The 24,704-nt window shown below is 50.1% G+C and overlaps 2 protein-coding genes across 2 annotated transcripts in view; one reads left to right on the plus strand and one right to left on the minus strand.

Annotated features, from left to right (window-relative positions):
* Window positions 1–3,706, minus strand: part of LOC127033558 (zinc finger protein 383-like) — a 176,852-nt gene extending 173,146 nt beyond the window's left edge. Inside the window, exon 1 of the mRNA XM_050921489.1 lies at window positions 3,570–3,706. The gene's annotated coding sequence lies outside the window, so the exon portion shown is untranslated. The remainder of the gene's footprint in view (window positions 1–3,569) is intronic.
* LOC127033620 (dynamin-1-like protein) overlaps window positions 1–24,704 on the plus strand; it is a 171,974-nt gene that overhangs the window by 58,208 nt on the left and 89,062 nt on the right. The gene's annotated exons all lie outside the window — the stretch shown is intronic.

Below are 24,704 nucleotides of genomic sequence, written 5' to 3' on the forward strand. Positions count from 1 at the left end.
AAAGGAGTTCAGTTGATTTCATAAAACTTGATCATAAAAAACATTCTATTAATTTAACTTCAGTGCTTAGTGTGACCTGGTGTGCCTGGGGCAGTCCTCACTGATAATGCCAAGATCAGGGCAGGCTGAAAAAGGGAGAGCAGATGCTCCCCAAACTGATGGTTAACACTGAAGTTAAACTCACTGACCAGTCACAAACTGTGCTTCTGATCCCACACACTGAGTAACGAGATGCTGAAAAAAGAAATCACATGGCCCCCTTTATTGCATGACAGTTCTCTGACTCCTAATCAGCACCGAGGTCCAGTACAGTGAGAGGTTATTTAAAAACTCTGCTCATTGTGATACAGCATGGCCAGAGGGCAACAGGAGAGTGATCCCAACTGGATCCAGGAACTGGGCGGGTGGAAGGTCAGCCACATTACCCAGTCACTATAGGTTTGGATCTCATCCAAAATACCATGCTGCCAGCCAATCCTTTAGCAGCTATACTAAGTGTTTAGAAGAAAGAACGAATGAAAGAATGAAGTTCAATGGAAAAGCAGTCAGATACATTCCAAAATGGATATATCAGGTTCTTAGCAGTATTGGTGAGTTGCTGGCTTGAAAGTCTGTCTGGAACACATGCACAGCTTGGATGGGTCATTCAGTCCTTTGTTCCAGGGTTCACTTTGTAAAGAAGTTGCTCCAGAGGTAGGAATGGGGACTGAAGACTAAACGGAGATGATGCAGCTGCCCCTTACATTCCTTTTGCCATGTGTCTTGTACTTCCTGTGTCCCAAACAGAAGCTTCACAGCACATGGCATGCAAAAGCCTTGGAGTTCTCAGTACACAGGAAAAGCCCAGCATGTCTTGCTGACTCAATAGGTGTATCCCCTTTGTCCTTTCCATGGGCTCATTGTACAGCTGATGACCCTCAATGGGCCATCAAACAGGCTAGGCAGTGTTGATGCCAATATGTCTGGGGGTGTCACCCAGAAACACTGCACAAGTCTGGAAATACAGATATACCCTACATATCTATAACTCACAATACAAAGGTGAGGCAAACATACAAACAAAATTATCATACTTGGCAAATCATAACATTTTCACTGACACCTTAAATGGCATATCTAGCACCATTCATTGCAATTTGATCAGATTATATTATTATATTATTATTAATACCAAAGTGGCTCACAATTCCATGCAGTTTCACACTTGGTAAACCAGTGTATTCTCAGGACCAGTTCCCTAGGTCCTTGAAGATGCTGAACATTGTGCTTATGATGGATTGAAATACCCACATATCTGCTGGGAACACACACACAGACACTGTGCAGTCTACACCCTTGTGTTCACTCTTTTAGAAAATTATCATCAATTTTGTATGCAATATGGCTTGTGAGGTATGATTTGAAAACCCATAACCTACTGAATATTATCCTCCTGTTAAAATGTGGAGTAACACTGTATGTGAAGTTATGAGATTTGACAGTATGATATTACTGAAAAAGTTACAATTCTGAGGAACACCCACAGACCAGTTCCTCAGAGACAGCAAGGCAAACAACTGGTCAAATAGACATTCTCCTGAAGGGCGAAGGTGTGAAGAAGACATTTACATTCCATCACAGGGACCACTTGAAGCTGTTGTGGAAAACGACCATACGATTGATTTTGAATCAGCTCAGCCTGAGGCTCTTTTCTTGGTTAAAAGTGCACAGGGGGAGACAATTATTGGAATATTGTCCCCCAGAGCTAAAAATCACACAAGCCTTTTAAAGCTTAAAACCAAAAACAATGACACATACATTGCACATTAATTCCCTTATTTGGAATATATTGCAAAATACGATGCAGGTCAAAAGCAAGCTGGACAATCAGTTTTCCATATTCGGCCATGCCTGTTATTGTTATTGCACATGGTGATAGGGGAGCAAGACTTTCCATGTCTCAAGAAATATCACTATCAACCTAGGCCATTTTCACATGCTGGGGTGCAATCCAGATCAGTGAGGAATTGTGTCATCTGTAATCTTGGGTGAGCTTCAATGTTCTGCTGCTGGAGCTCCCCTGTCTGGATACCCGCAGCCAGCATTGAACGATGCACCGAGTGTCCGTGTGATAAGTAACCCTGGACTGGCAGCTCTGACTCCAGCAGCCTGCTTGTTACATTCCAATAACATTCTGGTTTGGGTAGAGAAGGCTCAGTGTTTGAGAGAAGGCCGGGGGTAGGAAGCTTCTTTTCATTACGCTGGACCTAACCCCCCGTTTTTCTTTGAGCAAACAGGAGATATTTGACACTGTGTGATACTGCTTCTGTGCTCTGTTCCCAAAGTATTCTGCAGCAGGGGAAGGTCTCTGGTAGTGTGTGTGTCACTGGCATACTGGGGTGATGCTGCAACAGGACAGAGTACAGATGGCACGGTGGGGGTGGCATGAACCTTCACGCTTCATTTCCCCTTCCAAGAACCGAGGGGACAGGAATTCTTACCCAGAGAGGTCACAGTCTCATAATTCTCCAGCATGACATCCCAGTAGAGGGCTCTCTGAGTGTGGTTCAGCAGAGCCCACTCTTCCCTGGTGAAATGCAAAGCCACCTCCTCAAAGGTCATCGGCCCCTGAAAGAGCGAGAGCCCAACACTCAGTATCTGCTCCCCACTCACACTCCCAATCAAATGGAAGCTCTGGTGGATCGCAGTCAACAGAGTCCCACCCTACCCTGCTCAGAGTATCCAGCAAATACCAGGGTGAGGGGATGAAGAGAGCCCCATCTCTCCCAGCAGATCCATCACACACCTACTAGCCACAGATTAATACAGGAGATGGAGCCCCTAGTAGGGTTCAGGTAGAGCTCCCTGGTAGGAAGCCCAACACCCTCCTCATTCTGAGGTGCTGAGGATGAAGAGAGGGGCAGCTCCAGACCAGACTGTGCAAACCTCCGCTGTATTTGCTGTCCCTCTCCTCCAGCAGGAACCCACCAATCACCCCCCACCACCACCACCAATAATCCCTACCTGGGCTGGCTCCACTGCAGCCATTTCTCTTCCCTGTGCCATGGGAGGACTAGATGAAATGGAGTGAAAGATGGAGGTCACTCTGCAGCATTGGAGGGTGAGAAAGGTAATTGTGGGGATTTCAGAATAGGTTGTAGTTAATTTCACATCATAAGTCCCCCAGGCCCTTCTCCTGCAGACAGACATCCTACATTCTGCCATCCTGAGAAAATGCTTCTTCTCTTGATTATAGTGTAGCCCTGGCCCTTCCTGCCTTGCTAAGCACACAGAGACATTTAACCTCCCTTCTCCCTCACCCCACCCTGTAACAAAGTCTCTCAACACAAGGCTAGAAAAGAGCAGAACCCAAGGTATCACTGTGGGAGATTCCCGTGGACACTGACCCCACAGCAGCCACACCCCAGCAGCGGGAATATGGAGTCAGGAACTGGATTTTCCTCTGACCGCTCCTTTTCTTGGTCACCTGGGCAGGGTAGAGCAGAGCAGAGAAGCAGCTTTAATTAAGGTCATTTCCCAGCACAGACCCCTCTCCCACCTCTCTCACCCCCCAGATCTAGGAAAAGGACTTGAGGCACAAATTTTCCCAATGGAACTGGAAGTTCCTGCAGTTTTCAAGAGGGGACAAAAGCAAAATCTGTGATTTCACCTCACAGTGTTGGAGAGTGGATAGAAAGTTATCACCGCCCCCTGCTGGCCAGTCACACAGGCAGAGGGAGCCCTGGGCGATGTTTCTTTAACAGGAAAATGGAAGCCCTGGAGGGACAAAACAGGTAAGAAATGAGCATGCCCTGTCACTAGCAAATAATGGCCACCACGGATCCACCCCAGAGGTGGCTACATCTTAGCACTGCGGGAAGCAACCCTTCCCAGAGACCATTTGTCTTGGGGTTTAGGATACTTCTCCAGCCACACTGCACTCAGAGTGACCTCCTCATCCTGTGCTAGCGGGAGAAAACAAAAGGGACCAGCCAACTCTCCTGTTACCAGCTGGGAACCCCTGATCCCCCAAACAGGGGGAGGCCTCTGGCTTTGATGTGTATTAAATATCTGGCTGGTCTCTTTCTTCGGCAAACATTTTAACAAAGCTAAAGGAGGGAACAAATGATTCGCAAAGGAGACAGGGAAAGATGATCACTGGGTAATTTAACCCCCTTCAACATCCAGGATGGAGAATGACTCAGGGCAACAGGCTCCCCCCAAGCAGGGGTGAAAGTAATTTACAGGATTTACTGGTACTGCTGGAGTCCTGAGGGGGGCGTGGCCTCATTCAGAAGAGGTGTGGCCTCTCAAGATTTAAAGGCCCTGGGGAACCAGCTGTGGCTGGGAGACCCAGAGCCTTTAAATTAACCAGGGGCTCCCAGTTGCAGAGGTGGCTGGGAGACCCCTGGGTCTCAGGGACAAATTAAAGGGCCTGGGGCTCTGGCCACCAGGGGGAACCCCGAGCTTTCCAGGGCTGGGGCAGGGATTTAAAGGGCCCAGAGCTCCTGCTGCTGACGGAAGCCCAGAGACCTTTAAATCCTGGCCTCAGCCAGGCTGCCAGAGCCTTGGTCAGGATTCAAAGGGCTCTGGGCTGCCAGCAGCGGTGCGGAGCTCTGAGCTCTTTAAATCCCAGCCCCAGCCCTGCCACCGGAGCCGCGGCCAGGATTCAAAGGGCTCTGGGCTGCCCGCAGCAGCGGGGAGCTCTGAGCCCTTTAAATCTCAGCCGTGGACAGGAGTTAAAGGGCTCTGGGCTGCCCACAGTCGTGGGGAGCTCTGAGCCTTTTAAATCCCATCATGGCCAGGATTGAAAGGGTTCTGGGCTGCTCACAGCCGAGCTCTGAGCCCTTTAAATCCCAGCTAGGGCAGGGATTCAAAGGGCTCTGGGTTACCCGAAGCGGGGGGGAGATCTGAACCGTTTAAATCCCAGCCCCAGCCCGGCCGCCGGAGTCACGGCCAGGATTCAAAGAGCTCTGGGCTGCTCGCAGCTGCGGGGAGTTCTGAGCCCTTTAAATTTCAGCCGCAGCCGGGATTTAAAGGGCTCTGGGCTGCCCAGAGCCGCGGGGAGCTGTAAACCCTTTAAATCTCAGCTGGGGCAGGGATTCAAAGGGCTCTGGACTGCCTGCAGCCGCGGGCAGCCCAGAGCCCTTTCAATCGCCGCCGTGGAAGTCGATGTGCTCCGGCACGGCGTACTGGCTCTTGCCAGTACGCTGTACCATACCAGCTTACTTTCAGCTCTGCCCCCAAGAAACAAGTTGTTGGGATTTAGAAACCATGGGAAAGAGCCCAAAACTCAAGAGGATTTTTAACTGACATTTGATAATGACACAGAAAGAGGGAAAAACTGAGATTTGAGATCAGTTTTCAGAAATGAAAGTGAAAGGTGGAAATCTGAGGGATTTTGGATCCATTTGGTAAACTATAGAGAGAAAAGTGGAAAATCAGAGGGATTTTATATCATTTGTTGATAGGAGGTAAAATCAGAGTGTTTCCTATGCATATTTGAAAAATGAATAAAGAGAAAATGGGCAACATTTGCAAACATTTTCTATCCGTATTCAAGAATCTGAAAAAAGGTGTAAATCTGAGATTTTTTCAGTATTGTATAATTAGAGAGACCGGGGAAAATCTCAGGGCATATTCAATTAGGAATAGACAACTAGAGGCAAGTGGGACAAATGTTTAGGGTATTTTATATGAATATATCAAATATCACATATTTGATAACATGAGAGAAAAACAAGAAGATCTGAGGGGAGAGAGTCACTTTCCTGCCAGGGCCCTGGACTCCCTCCCTCCCAACAGGGTCTCTCACTTACCAGAGGGCTCGAGCCTGTGGGGCTGGTGCGGGCAGTCTCCCTCGCTGACGTCACTTCCGCTTCCGGGAGAGTCAGGAACTACATCTCCCAGCCTGCCCCGGGGCCTGCGTGCGAGCTTCGCTGGGGGTGGGAGAACAAAACTGCTGCAGCTGGCTGCATGTGAGGCGGGCCCGGGTTGAGTTGCTGCTCCCCGGGGGGGACTGTGTGGGGCGGCCCGGCCGAGGGAGGCTTTCTCCAGCTGGGCCCCGTCCTCTGGGCAGCCCTGGGCTCTGCCTGCCCCAGCCCCGGCCCAGAGCCCCCGGGGAGTGAGAGACCCCAGGTTGGGGGGCCGGGAAAGTGATTCTGCTCCGAGGAAACGAGGAGAAGCCTCGGCCCCAGTGGAGCTGCATCAGAATCCGCCCCGGCCCGCTCGGGGGGGTCCCTGTGGGGGAAGGGGGTGTCGGGCAGGGAGGAGAGAAGTTGGAGTTGTAGGGGGGTCTAGGTCAGTGGGATTCGGGAAGGGAGTTGAACTGTCTCTGGGCCAACATGAAATTCCCGGGGGGAGGGGAGTTAATTGGATCCTTCCCCTGTTTGTGCCACTTGCCTCTCACCCCCGATACAAATTCTCTCTAGTTCTGCCCCTTTTCTCTCTAAGTGTCTCACACGGGCTATAAAATCTGGGGAGATTTCCCCCCTTTCCCCTCCAATGATCAGCTCTCTCGTCTCCCCCGATTTCCCCCTGGTCTCTCCATGATGCTGATTTTTCACCTTCGGTTGCATAGTTCGTGACACATTTTTTATGCAAATCTCAAAGGTTGATATAAAGTACCCTAAACAATTGCTGCACTTCTCTCTAGTTATCTATTTCTAATTGACTATGCCCTGAGATTTTCCCATTTCTCTAATTATAAAATACCAAGACAATCTCAGATTTGCCCCTTTTCTCAGGTTTTTGAACATGAAAATAAAATGTTTGCAAATGGTGCCCATTTCCTCTCTATTCATTTAATAAATATTGATATGAAACACTGAGATTTTTACCTCATCTCTGATATAAACTGGTATAAAATCCCTTTGATTTTCCATTTTCCTCTCTATTATTTGCAAAAATAGAGACAAAATCTCTCTGATTTCCAGCCTTTCTCTTTCATTTCTACCTTATTTTCAAATATCAATTAAAAATCCTTTCCTGTTTGGAGCTGTTCTCCATGTTCCGCAATCCCAGCAAGTTCTCCTTTCTTGGAGGAAGCCTGTTGCCCTGAATCATTCTCCATCCTGGAGGCTGCAGGGAGTTAAATTTCCTGGTGTTGATCTTTCCCCTCTCCTTTGAGAACCATGTCTTCTCCCTTTATCTGTGTTACAATGTTTGCTGATGAAAGAGACCAGCCAGATATTTAATACACATCAAAGCCAGAGGCCTCCCCCTGTTTGAGGGATCAGTGGTTCCCAGCTGGTAACGGGAGAGTTGGCTGGACCCTTTTCTTTTCTCCAGCTGGCACGAGATAAGGAGGTCACTCTGAGTGCAGTGTGAGTTGAGAAGTATCCCAAACCCCATGACAAAGGGTCTCTGTGAGGAGTTGATTCCCCCAGTGCTAAGACGCAGCCACCTCTAGGGTGGATCCATTGTGAACATTATTTGCTAGTGACAGGCCATGGATCTTTCTTGCCCTCCAGGCCTTCCATTCTCCTGTTAAAGAGGCATCTTCCAGGGGTCCCTCTGCCTGTGTGACTGGCCAGCAGGGGGCGGTGATAACTTTCTCTCCACTTATCACAGACTGTGATGTAACACGGTTGCTCTGCGGGCAAAGGATGTCTGTGGGGGGAAATTTCAGCTGGAGTTGAAGGGGCAGTGTGGTAGTGGGAGTTGTTTGGGTGACTGGGCAGGTGGGACCCTAATCAAATTGGTGGTTTCTGGAGGTTGTGGGGGGTTGTGATGTGCCCAGCCCTGAGGCTTTGGGTCCTGGAGGTGGGTGTTGCTGTTGGCTGCAGAACAGTGGCTTTGGGCATCTCTTGAGAGTGGGGCAGGGGGTTAGAGGGAGCCTGGTGCTGTGCCACGGGCTCTGTCTGGGCTTTCTCTGCTGGCTCCTGGAATCATTGCCATGCCCAGTGCACAGAGCTGGGGTGGGGATGGGGGGGAGGGAGTGGAGCTCCGGCACTAGGTCAGGGGATGCCAGGCAAGCAAAGTGAGGGATCCCACTGAAAAAGCATCAGGGCAGAGGAGGAGGTCCCAGACAAACAACATGGCAGATCCTGCTGGAGGGCAGGAGTGTGTCTTAGGCAGGCAGTGAGGGACGGAGTTCCTGGTGGAGGAGGGGTCCCTGGCTGTTGGGGGCTCTTGGTGGGGGGAACCCTTTGGGATTTCCAACCTGGCAATCATGGTTTGGTGGTGGTTCTCTGGCCATGGGGCTTTGACGGGTATCTGGGGTTCCTGGCCAGGGACTCTGGGGCCTGTGTCCCAGGGAATATCTGGTGGGACCCTGGCTGGGGGGTGTCTGGGGACCCTGGCTGGGGGGTCTGGGTACTGGGGGGTGTCTGGGGGCTGCTACTAATCATGATCCTTCTCTCTGATCAACTTGTGCCAGAGTCCTGGCTCCAAGCACTGCCCGGCATTCCCCAGTCACGTGCCCTGTCAATGTGATAACTTTTTGTCCACTTATCAGACATTGTTAGTGTGAAATCACAGATTTTGCTTTTCTCCTCTTTTGACAACTGCAGGAACTTTTGGTTCCATCTGGAAAATGTGTGCCCCCAGTCCTTGTTCTCTATCTGGGGGTGAGGGAGGTGGGAAGGGGGTCAGCACTGTCACATGATAGTCTCTTCCACAGCGTTCTGGACTCATTCTTTCTGAAATCTGGTGTCATTGAGACCATTGTCAATCCAGAGTCACTGTATTGAAGGACAAGGGGTATGGCTACATTCAGAACTTCAAAGCGCTGCCGTGGCAGCGCTTTGAAGTGTGAGTGTGGTTGCAGTGCTGTGCAGTGCAGAGAGCTCTCCCAGCGCTGCACGAACTCCAGCTTCTCATGGGGATTCGCTTGCAGTGCTGGGAGCCGCGCTCCCAGTGCTGCGGCACTGTTAACACTGGTGCTCTACAACGCTGTATCTTGCAGCGCTCAGGGGTGTGTTTTTTTGACACCCCTGAGCGCGAAAGTTCCAGCGCTGTAAAGCGCCAGGGTAGCCAAGCCCAAGGAGTGACTCCAGATGGACAGTGGGGCAAATGAGATCAGCAGTTCTCTCTGTGAGGAGGGGCTCTCATTAGCTGCTCTCCCCAGAGAGCTAAAGGAGGGAAGCTGCTCAAACACTCTGTCCCTCTCTGCTCAGAATATTGGGGTTCAGCTTCCTGGGTCAGACGCTGCAGCCTCCACTGTGATCTGGGTGACCAGGCTTAGCAGCTGCTGCTCCCCCAGCGGGGTTCTGTGCTGGGAAGTGAACTTAATTAAAACTTCTTCTCTGCCCGGCCCAGGGGATGACTTTCTCCAGCTGGTCCTAGCCCCCTAGGGCAGCCCTGGGCCCTGTTAATACTAAACTCTGGGCCAGAGACTCCAAATAACTGAAAGGAACGAAGGGAAAATGCTGGGGTCTGGCCTTAAAATGACTCCACACAAACAGACGCCTCCTCATTTCTCATCCCATTAGCAATTGCAGGAGCAAATCCAGCCATGGGGAAGCAAACTACCCAGGAGTGGGACTTTCCTACCAGACAGGCAGGGAGAGGGGATGGGAAAAGGAGAAAGAGAGATTGAAAGGGGCAATGAGAGAGAAGAGTTTTGAGGTGGGAGGGGAAAGGAGGGGAGAAGCCAGAGCTGCAGGCGGGGGAAGGGCGGGGGGACAGGCAGATGGGTGGACGGTATCTGTGCAGGCAGGAAAGTCTAGGGGGAGAGTGTGTCTGTCAGTGTCCTGGGCATAGGCATGCGCATGGGGTGAGCCCCGGCACCCCAATGCCCTGATCTCCGGCTGGGGAGGCTGCTCCTCCCCCTCCTGTGGAGGCTCAAGGGGAAGGGGAGGAGGCTGCGGTGGCTGCAGGCGGGTGCTCAGCTCCCTCCCCCCAGGGAATGACCCACTGTCGGCAGCTTGTGGTGCCTCCTCCGCTGAGCTTTTCCCTGGGGGCAGCCTGTGCACAGCTGTGATCAGCTGTTTGCTGGGCAGACTCTGCTCCACTGCTCCCCCTTCCCTGCTCCTGCAGAGGATGAGTGAGTCCCCCCACTAAACAGCCTCAGGGCTCAGGGTGGGCAGAGGTGCAGGGCCAGCAGCAGCACATCCTGCCCCGCTCCCTGGGGCTGCCCCACACCTCTCGGGCTGATGGCTCTGCCATGGCCTCCACGTGAATCGCTGCTCCCTGCCCGCCAGGCTCGGCTCCTGCCACAGCAGCATTGGGTGCCCCAGGGAGCCCGGCTAGGCTAGGGCTGAGAGCAGTGGGAGGTTAGGGGGAGGAGAAGCTCCAGACCCTGGCATGTGTGGGGGAGATGAGACGAGCTGGAGTAGCGGAGGAGAAGCCCCGGACTGGGCTGGAGCCACGCTGGGGCAGGGGAGGGGAAAGAGAAGCCCCTGGGCCCCTGCAGGAGCTGCAATAGGAGGGAGGGAGGGAGGGAGGGGGGAGAAGCGCCAAGCTGGGGCAGGGGAGGAGAAGCCACGCTGGGTTGGGAGGTGGGGGGTGCAGAAGCCCAGACCCCAGCAGGAGCTGCACTGAAGGGGGTGTGGAGGGGGAGAGGAGCCACTCTGGGGCAGGGAGGAGAAGCCCTGGACCCTGGCAGAAGATGTGGTGCTGAAGTACGTGGCTCGGGAGCCCCAGCCACCTTAGTGGCAAAAGTTGCAGGGCTTAAGCCCTGACCTCACTCTGTGTGGAGCTGCCTTGAGCCCCTCTCGCTCCCATCCACCCTTTGGAGCTGGCTCTCATTCTCCGGCTGTGGAGAAATTCAGCCCAACTGTCCCCATGTTGGGATCTCCATTTCCACCACTATCACCCAGCCATGAATGGATTTAGCCAAGGAGGCAGGGTATTGGCCCCATTTGGCATGTGGGCTCTAGGGCACAAAGAGGTGCAGTGACTTTCCCAAGGCTAAGCAGGGAGTCTGTGGCAGAGCAGAGACTCAAACCCAGAACACCTGAGCGTGAATCCTGTGCCTTAACCACTAGGCAACCTTCCCACCGAAGGAGAGGGAACCTCCTCTGCCACTTTGTGTGTGTGGGTGAGAACAGCCACTAGACAGAGCTGCCAGGAGGTGGGGAGGAGGGTTGGATAGTTGAGGAGGTGATTAGGAGGTGGTGGGGTCTCTGGAGGGGGTGGTCATGGGACAAGGAGCAGGGGGGTTGGACGGGTTGAGGGTCTGGGAGGGTGCCTGTTGGGGGGTGGGGGTGGAGTGTCGTGGGGCAGGCAGGAAGCAGAGGGAGTTGGATGGGTTGGGAGTTCTGGGGGTCCTATCAGGGGGCGAGGAGCAGTTGGATAAGAGTGGGAGTCCTGGGGGTCTGTCTGGGGATGGGGGTGTGGATAAGGGTCAGGGGGATGGGTAGGGTCGTAGGGAGGCAATTACAGTGGGGGAGTCTCAGGAGGGGGTAGTTAGGGGACAAGGAGCCGGGAGGCTTAGCTAGGGGGTTGGGTCTTGGAGGGCAGTTAGGGGCAGGGTCCCAGGAGGGGGCAGTCAGGGGACAAGGAGCAGGGGGGGTTGGGGATTCTGAGGAGGGCAGCCAGAGGGCAGGAAGTGGGAGGCAGTGGATGGGGTGGGGCTAGGGCAGGGCTCCCTGGTTGCACATGCTAATAAAATGTTCTGTGCCTGCCTATGGTCACGGGGGTGAGCTACTTGCATCCTTTTCCTGTTTGTGCCATTTCTTTCCGTCTCAAAACCAGAGAATAATTCTCTCTAGTTCTTCCCCTTCTCTCTCCCCTCCTCACATGTGGCAAGAAAATCCAAGGAGATTCCCTCGTTTTCCCTAAAATTATTGACTCTCTAGTCTCTTATTTTCCCTATTTTCTCCATAATTCTTAAATTCTTCTCAGATTTGGGATGTTAACCCAACCCATTTTATCTGAAGCAATTTGTCCTTAGTTGGGGCAATAACACAGGACAGCAAATTCCACCTAACTTGGGTGGTAGTTAGTGGGTGCTGGTTGGGGGAGCCGACGGACATGGCTGCCTCTGCGGGGGAGATGGGGTGGCTGTTCTCTGCCAGAAACAGGACATGGCCGAACAGGAGGGAAAGGGAGGAGCCAGTGTCCCTACGGAGCCTGCCCAGTCCCTTTGGTTCTGCTCCTTTCTAGCATTTTGTTCCGAGACTTTATTACTGGGGAGGCTGAAAAATCTCCCTGTGGGCTTAGCCTGGCAGGAGGGGCAGGTCTCCCCTGTAATAAAGAGATGGAGCATGTTCCCAGCATGGCAGAATCTAGGCTGTGTCTGTGCAGGGAAAGATCCTGGGGGAATCGTGATGTGACATGAACTAAAGCCTGTTCTGAAACCTCCACATTTGCTCTTCTCACCCTCCCAGGCTGCAGGATGTCATCCATGTTTTGCTCCAGCTCATCGAATCCTCCCATGGGAGGGAACGGAAACAGCTGCAGAGGAGCCAGTTCAGGTAGGGATTATCGGTGGAGGGGGCTGGTGGGTTCCTGCTGGAGGGGAGGGACAGCAAATACAGAGCAGGTGGGAGGTCTGGGCAGTCTGGTTTGGAGGTTGGAGTTTGCCAAAGAATTCCCAGGGTGGAGAATGGGAGGAGGCTAGGGTGGAGCAAACCTGTTGGGACTTGTTTAATATGCGGCTTCCATTCTAGGAACAGACCCATGAGGTTGGAAGGTTGAAATGCTCTAATTTGTGGGACTGAAAGCAACCCAGCTAGGTGGGGCTAGGAAAATGGATCAGACGCCCAGGGCTGGAGCCCAACCTGATTAACCAGCGGCTGCTGTGAGATGTGAGGGGGCACCCACCAGTGAGGTTTGGGGGAGGGGGGTTCTTAACCTTTCTCCTTCTAAGGCCACGGAGCCTGGGCTTCAGAAAAGCAGATTTTGACTCCCTCAGGGAACAGATGGGCAGGATCACCTGGGAGGCTAATATGAGGGGCAAAGGAGTCCAGGAGAGCTGGCTGTATTTTAAAGAAGCCTTATTGAGGTTGCAGGAACAAACCATCCTGATGTGCAGAAAGAATATCAAATATGGCAGACGACCAGCTTGGCTTAACAGAGAAATCTTCAGTTAGCTTTAACACAAAACGGAAGCTTTCATGAAGTGGAAACCTGGACAGATGACTAGACAGGAATATAAAAATATTGCTTGAACATGCAGGGGTGTAATCAGAAAGGGCAAAGCCCAGTTGGAGTTGCAGCTAGCAAGGGATGTGAAGGGTAGAAAGAAGGGTTTCTACAGGTATGTTAGCAACAAGAAAGTCAGGGAAAGTGTGGGCCCCTTACTGAATGGGGGAGGCAACCTAGTGACCGATGATGTAGAAAAAGCTGAAGTACTCAATTTTTTTTTTTTGCCTCTGTCTTCACAGACAAGGTCAGGTCCCAGACTGCTGCACTGGGCAGCACAGTATGCGGAGGAGGTGAGCAGCCCTCAGTGGTGAACGAAGAAGTTAAGGAGTATTTAGAAAAACTGGACATGCCACAGTATTCTTGCCAGCAAGTTAAAGAAGTATGTATTGGATGAATGGACTAGAAGGTGGATAGAAAGCTGGCTAGATCGGGCTCAATCAGTAGTGATCAACGGCTCCATGTCTAGTTGGCAGCTGGCAGCAAGCGGAGTGCCCTGGGGGTTAGTCCTGGGGCCGGTTTTGTTCAACATCCTTATTAATGATCTGGATTTTGGGATGGATTGCACCCTCTGCAAGTTCGCAGATAACACTAAGATGGGGGGAGAGGTAGATATGCTGGAGGGTAGGGATAGAGTCCTGAGTGACTTAGACAAATTAAAGGATTGGGCTAAAAGAAATCTGAGGAGGTTCAACAAGGACAAGTGCAAAGTCCTGCACTTAGCACAGAAGAATCCCATGCACTGCTACAAGCTGGGGAGTGACTGGCTAAGCGGCAGTTATGCAGAAAAGGACCTGGGGATTACAGTGGATGAGAAGCTGGATATGAGTCAGCAGTGGGCCGTTGTTGCCAAGGAGGCTAACAGCATATTGGGCTGCATTAGTAGGATCACTTCCAGCAAATCGAGGGAAGTGATTGTTTCCCTCTATTTGGCACTGGTGAGGCACATATGGAGTACTACATCCAGTTTTGGGCTTCCCACTACAGAAAGGATGTGGACAAACTGGAGAGGGTCCAGTGGAGGGCAAGGAAAATGCTTAGGGGGCTGGGGCACATGACTTATGAAGAGAGGCTGGGGGAACAGGGCTTATTTAGTATGCAAAAGAGAAGAGTGAGGGGGGATTTGGTAGCAGCCTTCAGTTACCTGAAGGGGGGATTCCAGAGTATGGAGCTCGGCTATTCTCAGTGGTGGCAGATGACAGAACAAGGAGCAATGGTCTCAAGTTGCAGTGGCGGAGGTCTACGCTGGATATTAAGAGAAACTATTTCACTAGGAGGGTGGTGAAGCACTGGAATAGGTTATCTAGGGAGGTGGTGGAATCTCCATCATTAGAGGTTTTTAAGGCCCAGCTCAACAAAGTCCTGGCTGGGATGATTTAGTTGAGGTTGATCCTGTTTTGAGCAAAGGATTGGACTAGATGACCTCCTGAGGTCTCTTCCAACCCTAATCTTCTATACACCCATCGAGGGAAGTACACCCACCTAACTGAACCACCCTTTAGATTGGCATGGTGCCTCTTCAAGCTTCTTATGATCAGATTTGAGGCTACTGCATTGTCCCATCTTCTCTGTCCTGTGTGCACCCTGCTGGAGTACCAAGAGCGCAAATGTTCCTGCCTTTCTGCAGGGAGATTCAAGAGAAGGCCGTTGCTTATCTATGCAAGGACAAAGTACATTCCAGCTTCCCATAGCTACAATTTTTTAAAACACCAAAAATAAGACATGATGTCTGCACATTTTTTAAAACTATATATTACAAGTAAACCACTGTTACTTATAGAAAAAAATCCATAGAATGCAATAAGCTTGATCTACCATATCTTGATCTCACAGTATTCCTGGCTTATGTGAATACAGGCGAGTCTCATCTTATGCAGGGGTTCCATTCCGTGGTTAGTGCTGAAAGTGAAAACCGCGTATAGTCAAAATTACATTGAGTTGAATGGTGGGTGGAATCACCTGCACTACAGTTACAGTATTAAAATGCTTATTTTTTCTCTTTTTTGTTTTTGTCGACTGTGTAAAGCTGACATCGTGCATGTTCAATGCGCATAAGATGCGACAGACCTGTAGTCCCTTTTTGAAAGTAACAAAACTGCTCAGATGATTAATAGTATCAGAGGGGTGAGCCATGCTAGTCTGGATCTAGAAAAGCAACAAGGGGTCCTGCTGCACATCTGTTAGTCTACAAGGTACCACAGGACTCTTTGTTGCTTTTACAGATGATTAATGTCCACCAGCAGCATTTGCAGATTGGCAAAGAATATAAGGTCCATTCTCAAATTAAAAGATTGATGCTTCTGAGCAACCAGGCAAAATATTCAGGATTAATAAATGTGCATTAAGTTATTTAACATTTTATAATGGTCACAGAGACATTTTCAGTAGCAGGTAAAAAGTGAAAACAGTAAGTAGCACAGACATTTCAAAGGATTTTGAATCCAACAGAATGTAAGAAATCATATAAAAGACACTGTCTGTACACGTTCATCGCTAAAGTAATTGACATTAACGTGACTGATTGTGTACTGAAAGAAAAACAGCTGCTTCCTTCTTGTGTAAGATGAGGCTACTGCAACCTGTATTGACCTTCCCAGAACTGAACTATTTCATCACTAATTTGTGCTGTTGGTGAGAGCTCATGATGGTGTGATGGACCTTTTATCAGCATGATTTGGCTAGGACCGCACTACTTATGAATGGCAATATCTTCTTTACACATTGTGGAGTTAAGTTGTCGCCAGAGAGCTCTTGGTCCTTCAGTTCCTAAAGAGTTCCAAAATATGTTGTGTGGGACGCTTGTGTGTTAGTTTAATTAAAGATGTTTACACTTGCTGTAGAGCTCCCTATTTTTGTGTGCGTTTTATTTTCTGCCTGTACCACCACACTACAGACATTATCCTAGTGGAAAATAAAATGAGATACTTGGTTGTCAAATTAATTGAAGTTGGCCAGATGTGGAAATTTGATTTTCAACTATCCAGAGAGCTCAGATATGACAGGGCTGGAGTTCCAAAAATAATGCACTAGTTGTATTCTTCCATTAAGGCAGCTACTACAGTACTAATGAATGAGAAAATACCTATGACTAGACCTGACTGGAAGAATTTCAACAAAACGCTTTTGATGGAATTTGCTGGTTTATCAAAAGCAAAATGTTTCACGGGACCATGTCAATTTCAGCAAAATTCCAACAGAAACCAGACAGGTTTTTGATGGAACCCTGTCAGGCAGGCAGGTTTTTGATGAAAACCTGCCTGGTTTCCTGCCAGCTCACCCACCTGGTGGGCGGATTGGGAGCTGGGAGCCCCAGTGTCTCTGGCTCTGAGGAAGTTCATCATGGAGACTGCCCTGAACCTGGGGCTCCCAGTAGAGCTGGGGACGAGAATGCTGAATCAGTTTAACAGAGAATTTAGAAATATGTGGTTTTCTTTTTGAAATGAAATAAAGCCAGACTTTAAAATCTTAAAATCCTACATGAAATGGTATTATTGTTCTCCACCCAGCTCTTCCCCTACCCAGTATTGCCAAATCTTGCAATTTTCTCATGAATTGTGCAATACTGGTGGGGGGGGGGGGTGAGGCCTCATGTGATTACATGAGACTCTCAGAAAGCAAGTTTCTCGCCTTCCTGATTGCAGTGAAAAAACCTGAAAATGTGATAGCAGCAAAGAATCCTGTCGCACCTTATAGACTAACAGACGTTTTGAAGCATGAGCTTTCGTGGGTGAATACCCACTTCGTCAGATGCATGTCAAAAAAATGCACTAGTTGTATTCTTCCAGTAAGGCAGCTATTACAGTACTAATGAATGAGAAAATACCTATGACTAGACCTTCCAGAATTTGTTGAAATTCTTCCAGTCAGGTCTAGTCATAGGTATTTTCTCATTCATTAGTACTGTAGTAGCTGCCTTAATGGAAGAATACAACTAGTGTATTATTTTTGGAACTCCAGCCCTGTCACATCTGAGCTCTCTGGATAGTTGAAAATCAAATTTCCACATCTGGCCAATTCCAATTAATTTGGCAACCAAGTATCTCATTTTATTTTCCACTAGGTTAATGTCTGTAGTGTGGTGGTGCAGGCAGAAAATGTGATGTAAGAGCACAGAAACCACTGAATAAAAGCAGGCCAAAATATATGGGATTAAAAAAAATCTCATGATTTTAGGCCAAACTCATGATTTGTTTGGTGTGGGGGTCTGATTTTTGACAGCTTGGGTTTGCCAATAAAGCATACAAACATAATTCAGCTCAAGTGACTGATAAATCTCCAATTTAGCACTGGATAAAGAAAACGACAGCATGAAGTTAGGAATTGTTTTCTGTTCTATTCTGTGCAATAAAACCTGTCACTGATTTCGCAAAACATAGACCTTTAAAACTGGTTATACGAGTCAGGATTCACACAGCTCACTCAGGTATATAACAGGTTTTGACCCTCGGATTGAGGGGAAATTCTCTCTTTACAGAAGAGAGAAAAAGTGAAGTCTTAACTCCTTAGCCAGCCTACTTGCCTCAACCACAGAACACAGGAAGAGCCAGGCAGGAGCCTTCTACAGCCCTTACTCATGAAAGGTTGACTCGATCTGCACATTTCTTTAATATTCTGTAATGCGTAGAACTGTAGCCTACAGCGATTTCATCTTATACCTTAGTTACTATTAGTTATCACAAAACAACCACACAATTTATAGTCTCTGGTAGTCCCCGCCCCAGTCAGCGGTGGCTCCAGGCACCAGCGCAGCAAGCACATGCCTGGGGCGGCAAGCCGTGGGGGGTGGCCTTGCTGGTCCCTGAAAGGGCGGTAGGCAAGCTGCCTTTGGCGGCACTCCGGCGGTAGGTCCGCCACTCCCACAGATTTGGCGGCAATTTGGCAGTGGGTACGCCAAATCTGTGGGAAAGGCAGACCTCCCACAGGCAACGGCAAAAAAACACCACGATAAGATATGCTGCATCGCTCATCTCTCCCTGGTAGATTCTGTTGTGCTGTGAAGTACATGACCTACTTTGTTTACTTCACTTTACCTGCTCATGTCACAATAGAATAAATGGGCTGTTGTCAGAACTCTGATTCATGCTGGCCTGGCTTGCATGGTAAAGATGAAAGTGCTTCTTCAAGGCTCCCAGGCACAGCTGCCTTCAGGGAGGAGACCTGGCATTTCAATATGGGGCACCTGAGCAGCTCTGCAGAGCACTGCTTCAGGCCACTAGCTCAGCCCCGTTTTCTTTTTAACCCCTGGTTCATAAGGTGACAGAAATAATCCTTAGTGACACTGCAAATACATGGCCTATAACTATGCTAACTGCTGTTCATGTTCTGCCCAGGGATTGATTAAATTAATGGAATGTAAAGGCCCACTCTGAACCTTTGCTGAAAACTCCACCCAATTTTTTAAAGTTCAAGTTTAACTTATTGTTTAAAAAACTATTTTATTTTAGCCTCTCCGTGTCCTGGTTTGAGCCCACGTGGAAGATGATGATATTCGGAAAGCTGCAAGAAATTGACTGTTATCACTCCTTCCCCAAGCATACCGTGAACCTTATAAGGAAGACTGCTCTCTTGATTTGTCCAGTCTAATTTCTGTAGCAAGAGAGATTCATGTAAGTATCCATTCCAAAGTGAGAACATAAGAACAGTCAAAGGTCCAACTAGCCCAGTATCCTGTCTTCCAACAGTAGCCAGTGCCAGGTGCTTCAGAGGGAATGAACAGAGCAGGGAATCATCTGGTGATCCATCCCCTGATGCTCATTCCCAGCTTTTGGCAAACAGGCCAGGGACGCCAGCCATTCCCATCCTGGCTAATGGCCATTGATGGACCTATCATCCATGAACTTATCTAGTTTTTTTCTTGAACACAGTTATAGTCTTGGCCTTCACAACATCCTCTGGCAAAGAGTTCCGCAGATTGACTGTATGTAGTGTGAACAAATACTTCCTTTGGTTTGTTTTAAACCTGCTGCCTATTAATTTCATTTGGTGACCCCCTAGCTCTTGTGTTATGAGAAGGAGTAAATTCCACACATTTCTTGATTTTATAGACTTCTGTAATATCCTCCCCCCTTAGTGACCTCTTTTCCAAGCTGAAAAGCCTCAATTTGATTAATCTCTCCCCATACAGAATCTATTCCATACCCCCATGTCAAAGCTCTACAGAGATTTATACAATGGGGCAGAAAGAAAAGTTGGGTGGGAGGGAGCAGAATCCAGTGTACTTGGCTGTCATAAGGACACCGGGAATCAATTAGGGTGAGGTAAGCCAGGTAAAAGGCCAACATCTCAATGGCTTATTTGAGAGCAAAAAGGGCTAATTTCCCCAGGCTGCTCAGAAGGTTGGGGCCAAGCAAGAGACAGAGGCAGTGAAGGGTCTTGCGGAATTTTCTCCTGATTTAGTGTCCACTGCTAGCCATGAACAAGATACGGCAGCCAGTGGCTGGAAATCAATTCCACCTAGGCTCCTCCATTTCTCATTTGTACCTTCTTGCTCAGAGTCATACATATTGGTTCAAACATGGTCTCCCCAGCAGTCACATCAGTGGAATCTTCCAGTTTGAAGGATCCCTCAGAATCTCATTTGGGCCTCAGGATGGTCCTAGGAGTGAAGACCAGACACGCACATTAGCCTAGTGCAATGCTGCTCCACCAATCAGTCTTATTTAGGAAACAGACTTATGGATCCTAGTATTCGACCTGCCCTTGCTGTGAACAGCAACTCTAGAGAAAGTGGCATGGGCGCTAGAAGGCACATGTCACAAGGCAACTGGTTCTTCAAGGTGATGAGGGATCAAAGATCAGCTTAAACAAACCTGCTCTACTAACTTTAGCTGAAGAGTAACAAGCTTCATGACCAACTTCTGCTGCTGAGAGAAAAGAGCAGCTCTGTGTATCTCAAAAGCTTGTCTCTCCAGCACCAGAAGTCGGTCTAATACAAGATGTTACCTCAGTTACCCTGAGACGCAATACAGCTACAACCCTGCACACAGCTTAAGAGTAAGCAGTTGCACCACGTAGCAATGCGGCGCCTCCTGCTGGTCTCTTTTGGGAATTAGCTCTCCAGCCACTGGAGTACCCTCTGTAGGTCTCTATCCCGCTGCCTCTTTGCCCACTGTGTCGTGCCTGGACCCGGTGACTTTTTATCTGGGGAGCTTCCCCTTGGTAATAACCCCTCAGTCTTACGGTCTCCCCTCCCCAGGGAACCCCCACCCACTATCCCCTTCTCGCCTCAGTATACAGCTACAGCCAGTCATTGTCTAGCCCTCACGCCCTGAGGCAGACTGCAGGATCAGCCACTCAGCACTGGCAAGCTTGGGTTTGGACCTGCTGTCTTGGCCGACCCCTGGGCTACCCTCTGCAACCCCCCCGACCTGTTGGCCTTATGCTAGGCCGCAGCCTGGGGCTTTCCAGGCTGGAGCTCCCCAGATCCTCAGCCTTTCTCCACTCCTGCTTCACTCAGGTACCCTGTCTCTAGCTCCCTGCAGCCAGGACCTTCTCCTTGAACAGACAGACAGAGACTGCTGAGCTCCTGGCTCACTGCCTCTTATATAGGGCCAGCTAAGGCCTGACTGGGGCATGGCCCAGCTGTGGCTGCTTCCCCAATCAGCCAAGTAGCTGCTTTCCCTGCCACAGCCCTCTCCCAGGGCTGTTTGAAGCCCTTCAGGGCACGAGTGGGGTGACCACTCTGCTAGAAACAGGAGCCAGAAAAAGGGGATCATTTCTCTGAAATACTACCTCCTCTTTGCATGAAATGGTACAATCCAACCGTTTGTCAATGGCTACAGTGAATAGTTTTCAAAGAAAGTTAATACTGACATGACACATAATAAAACTATTTGCTCGTCTCTTTTAAAGCAGAGGCTAAATTTCTTAGTCTTGCTCTTATCCCTACGTATATCAGGATCCTGTGAACAGCAGCAAAGTAGGTAGTTAAAAATCAAAGACACTGACATTATGTACTTCCCTCCTCCCCATTTTCACCCCTCACCCATGATGTTCGAAATTCTTTGTATCAACTCAATCTAAAATCTAGAACGCAAACTTGGCTGGTTACCAGGGTGGGATGTTTGGAGCAGAGGACTCCCAGTACCCGACTGCTAGTCAAACTCAGTTGCAAAAATGGCAGATAAGGCTACTATTTGGATTCAGAAATGATCAGGATGGTCTGTGAGGCAGTTAAAACCAGCTAAGTTCCTCTTCGGACGTTTTTTAAAAAGCGATGAATAAATGGAGTGGAGTACATTTTTTGCACATTTTGGACCAGAGGTACAAGTTCATGTCAGCTACCAGGCAGAACGGGCAGCCATTACCGATCCTCTGAGAAGCATCTGCCAGGTTGCAGAAAGTTAGCCCAAAAGGCTGGAAATCAGTAGGAAGACTCCCACATTCATATACTTTCATCCTCCAGGCTGGCAAAGCAGATGGAGCTACAAACATGGCAAGATGCACCAGGGCGATTATACTCAGTAACATTTACCATCGTCTCCAACACAGGAATAGACCTTACATTGCCAAGTTGGGTGCGTAGGCACCACTAGTTTGTGGAGGCCCATGTTCGTCTTTCTGAATTAGATTATATGGAAGTTATTGGGTAGATGTTGGATGCATCCAGCGCCAAGGTCCTAGCACCAAATTCAGTAGTACTCACCAGGAGATACATTTTGTTGCATCCCTGTGACAGCCTGCAGTACAACCTCACTTCTGCTTCCTGTAGCCACACTGCCTGTTTCCACATCGGCCGTGTCAGGAACGCTTTTAAGAGAAGAGAGTTCAAGGTAATAACAGTCCCGCTGCTGCTGGGCTCTACCCAGAGAGCCACAGCAGTCAAGAGGCTCTTTAGCAGTGCTAGGACTGGACACCAAATTGCATAAATTGCCTTGCCCCTCACCTCCCTGCCACTCTAGCCCCAAAAAGAGATGCAAGTGATCATGTGACCCACTGAGCCATCTCCTGGGGTAGATGTTCATTCCCAATATTGCTGTTTCAGCACCATCACAATAACTTTCATCACTTCGCCAGGTCAAATTCAAGCTTGAGACCTCTCCATGTCCCCATTACACATGCCAGCAACAGCCAGTCTCACTCACAGGTCTCAGTGCATGAAACTAGAGTTTCTCCCAGATAAAGCTAATGCGCAGCCCAATTTAGAAGTAAAAGGGCTTTGTGGCACAGTCTGAAATTCTAAGTGTGAAGTACAATCAGCCACTCTCACCCCTGCAATGGAGGTTCTGAAATGGCTCTGTTTTTATATGCGGTTTGAGCCCAGCAGTTCAGAATTACAAACTCCCTTTGATGCCAAGCAGCGGATACCCCCACCCTTCAGATCAGCTGAGGAGCCTGCATGGAGCTTGCATATATGTCAGAATATAGATTTTACACCAGTGTATCTGTAAAATAGATTTGAGGGAGAAGGCAGTCAGCCCTCATACGGCTTTGGGGAAATGCAAGCTTAGACTGGCTCACTGGTTCTTACTGACTTAAGTGTTCAGCACATGCGAGCCCCATCCACACTGACTCTCCCTCAAAAATCTTAGTGGAGAGCAGGAGCCTGAAAAAGGCGTCACTACAGAAACCAGGAAGGAAGGGGAAGTTCCCACAAAGTTGAATGCATCTCTGTACCTCCCGAACGCCATTCCTTAGCTGTGTGCATGTCTTTCATTGGATACCCATCACTGCTCATGGAGAAAGCTGCATGGTACCAGTGTCATCAAGATTTTTGCCTCTTTATCATCTCCCACTCATCCTCCATTCTGTCCCCCTTGCCCATTCTCTGGCTAGTGCTTAGTGTTCTAAACCAATCTTCTCCCCATAGGGTCAGCAGCCATGTACACACAGAAGTCGACCAATCAGCTTCTTTTGCATCACACCACAGCTGGGACCGTCTGCAGGGGGACTTTGAGATCCTAGCCAGTTTCTCTCTGGAACAGCCACATGCACCAGCAGAGCGGTTCAGAGAGTTACAAGCATGTTTGATGCGCAGGAAGTACAGCTGCCCTGGAGCACTTCCTACTTCTGCCGCTATCTAAAGCATTCAGCTGGGTGGCAGACAAACCATCCATCCAAAGTACGACTGGCCACAGCTAAATGCCCTCTGGTGCTGATGGGGTAAGTGGCTTTTGCTTCAGAAAGCCAGTGCAAACCCTCCACTTCAGCTGTGTTTCATTCTGCATGTGCCAGGCAGCATCATGCCACATGGAAGTGGTCCCCTCAATCAGAGCTAGTAACCCAAGTCAGAAGCAGAGAAAGGGACCTGGATCATACCCCTGACTGGTTTTTCTTGAATCCTTTGGCTGCTTTTATCGGCACCCACTCTGCATCTTCCATCTCCCTTCCAGACTCCCCAGATTCAGACATTTCTTTGGTCTGTGCACAGGGTTTTGCAGTTGTCTGATAGCAAATCTTTGGCTACAGATGGAAATGAGACGGTTTGAGACCACCTAAGGAATGTGTCAGGCTTGGGACTACTCCCGAGTCCCAGCAGCATATTACACCCAGCTCACTTGAACAGCCAAAGAACTGCAGGGCCAGGGAGGTGCCAAGTCATCAGGTTGGCAGGGATTCTTAACCATTCAAAGAAGCAGCTGGTTTAGCTTGTTATCTTTAAACAGTTTGCAGAACCTTGCACTCCCCAGGGCTACGCAGCTATGGGGGGAGGTATTTGGGGAGAGGGCAGGGGGTATCTGGGGACAGAGCAGAAGGGGGGCGGAAGGCATTTGCAGACGGGGGACCGGGGGTGTTTGGGGGTGGTGTAGAAGAGGGGGGTTGGGAGGCATTTGAGCGGTGGGGGTAGAAGGGGGTGGGAGATACTTGATGGCAGGGGGTAGAACGGGGGAGGGCGGCATTCACAGATGGGGGCCCGGGGGTGTTTGGGGGTGGGGTGTAGAACAGGGTGGTTGGGAGGCATTTGGGGGGTGGTGGTAGAAGGGGATGGGAGATATGAGAGGGCAGGGATAGAAGAGGGGAGGGAGGCATTCACAGACGGGGCTGGGGGTGTTTGGGGGTGGGGTGTAGATGAAGGGGACTGGGAGGCATTTGGGGGGTGGGGTAGAAGGCAGTGGAGGTATCTGAGGGCAGGATGTAGAAGGGGGAGGGAGGTATTTGCAGACAGGGGGCCGGGGTGTTTGGGGGTGGGGTGTAGAAGGGGGAGGTGGGAGGCATTGGGGGAGGGGGCATGGGCTATTTGGGGGGGTGGCCTGTAGAGGGGGGGAGGCATTGGGGGTGGGGCCAGATGAGGTGGTGGGAGATATTGGGGAATGGGGCGGGGCTAGAAGGGGGAGCTCGGGGGAGGGGGATGTTTGGGCAGCTCAGCGCCCCACCCACTCACCTTTACCTGCTCGCGCTCCAGGCCGTGCCACGTGCTGCTCAAGAGCCACCTCGGAACACCTCAGGGCCACGTGATGACCCCCGGGAAGCTCCGTCCGTCCCGACACAGCCAATAGGAAGAGGAGACAGAGCCCAGACCAATCGGAGCAGAAGAAGAAACCTCCCCTCCCCCCGTGTTTGAGTGCGAGGGTGGGGGCTGCTTGCAGTGACCAGACATCCCAGGGTGCAGCAAGGACCAGACCCCCCCAGGGTGCAGGAGGGGAGGGGGCTGCAGTGACCAGACCTCCCCCAGGGTGCAGCAGGGGAGAGGCCTGCAGTCACCAGACCCCCCCAGGGCGCAGAAGGGGGGGGCCTGCAGGCACCAGACCCCCCTC

This window comes from Gopherus flavomarginatus, chromosome 13, assembly GCF_025201925.1.
Source record: "Gopherus flavomarginatus isolate rGopFla2 chromosome 13, rGopFla2.mat.asm, whole genome shotgun sequence".
NCBI lineage: Eukaryota > Metazoa > Chordata > Testudines > Testudinidae > Gopherus > Gopherus flavomarginatus.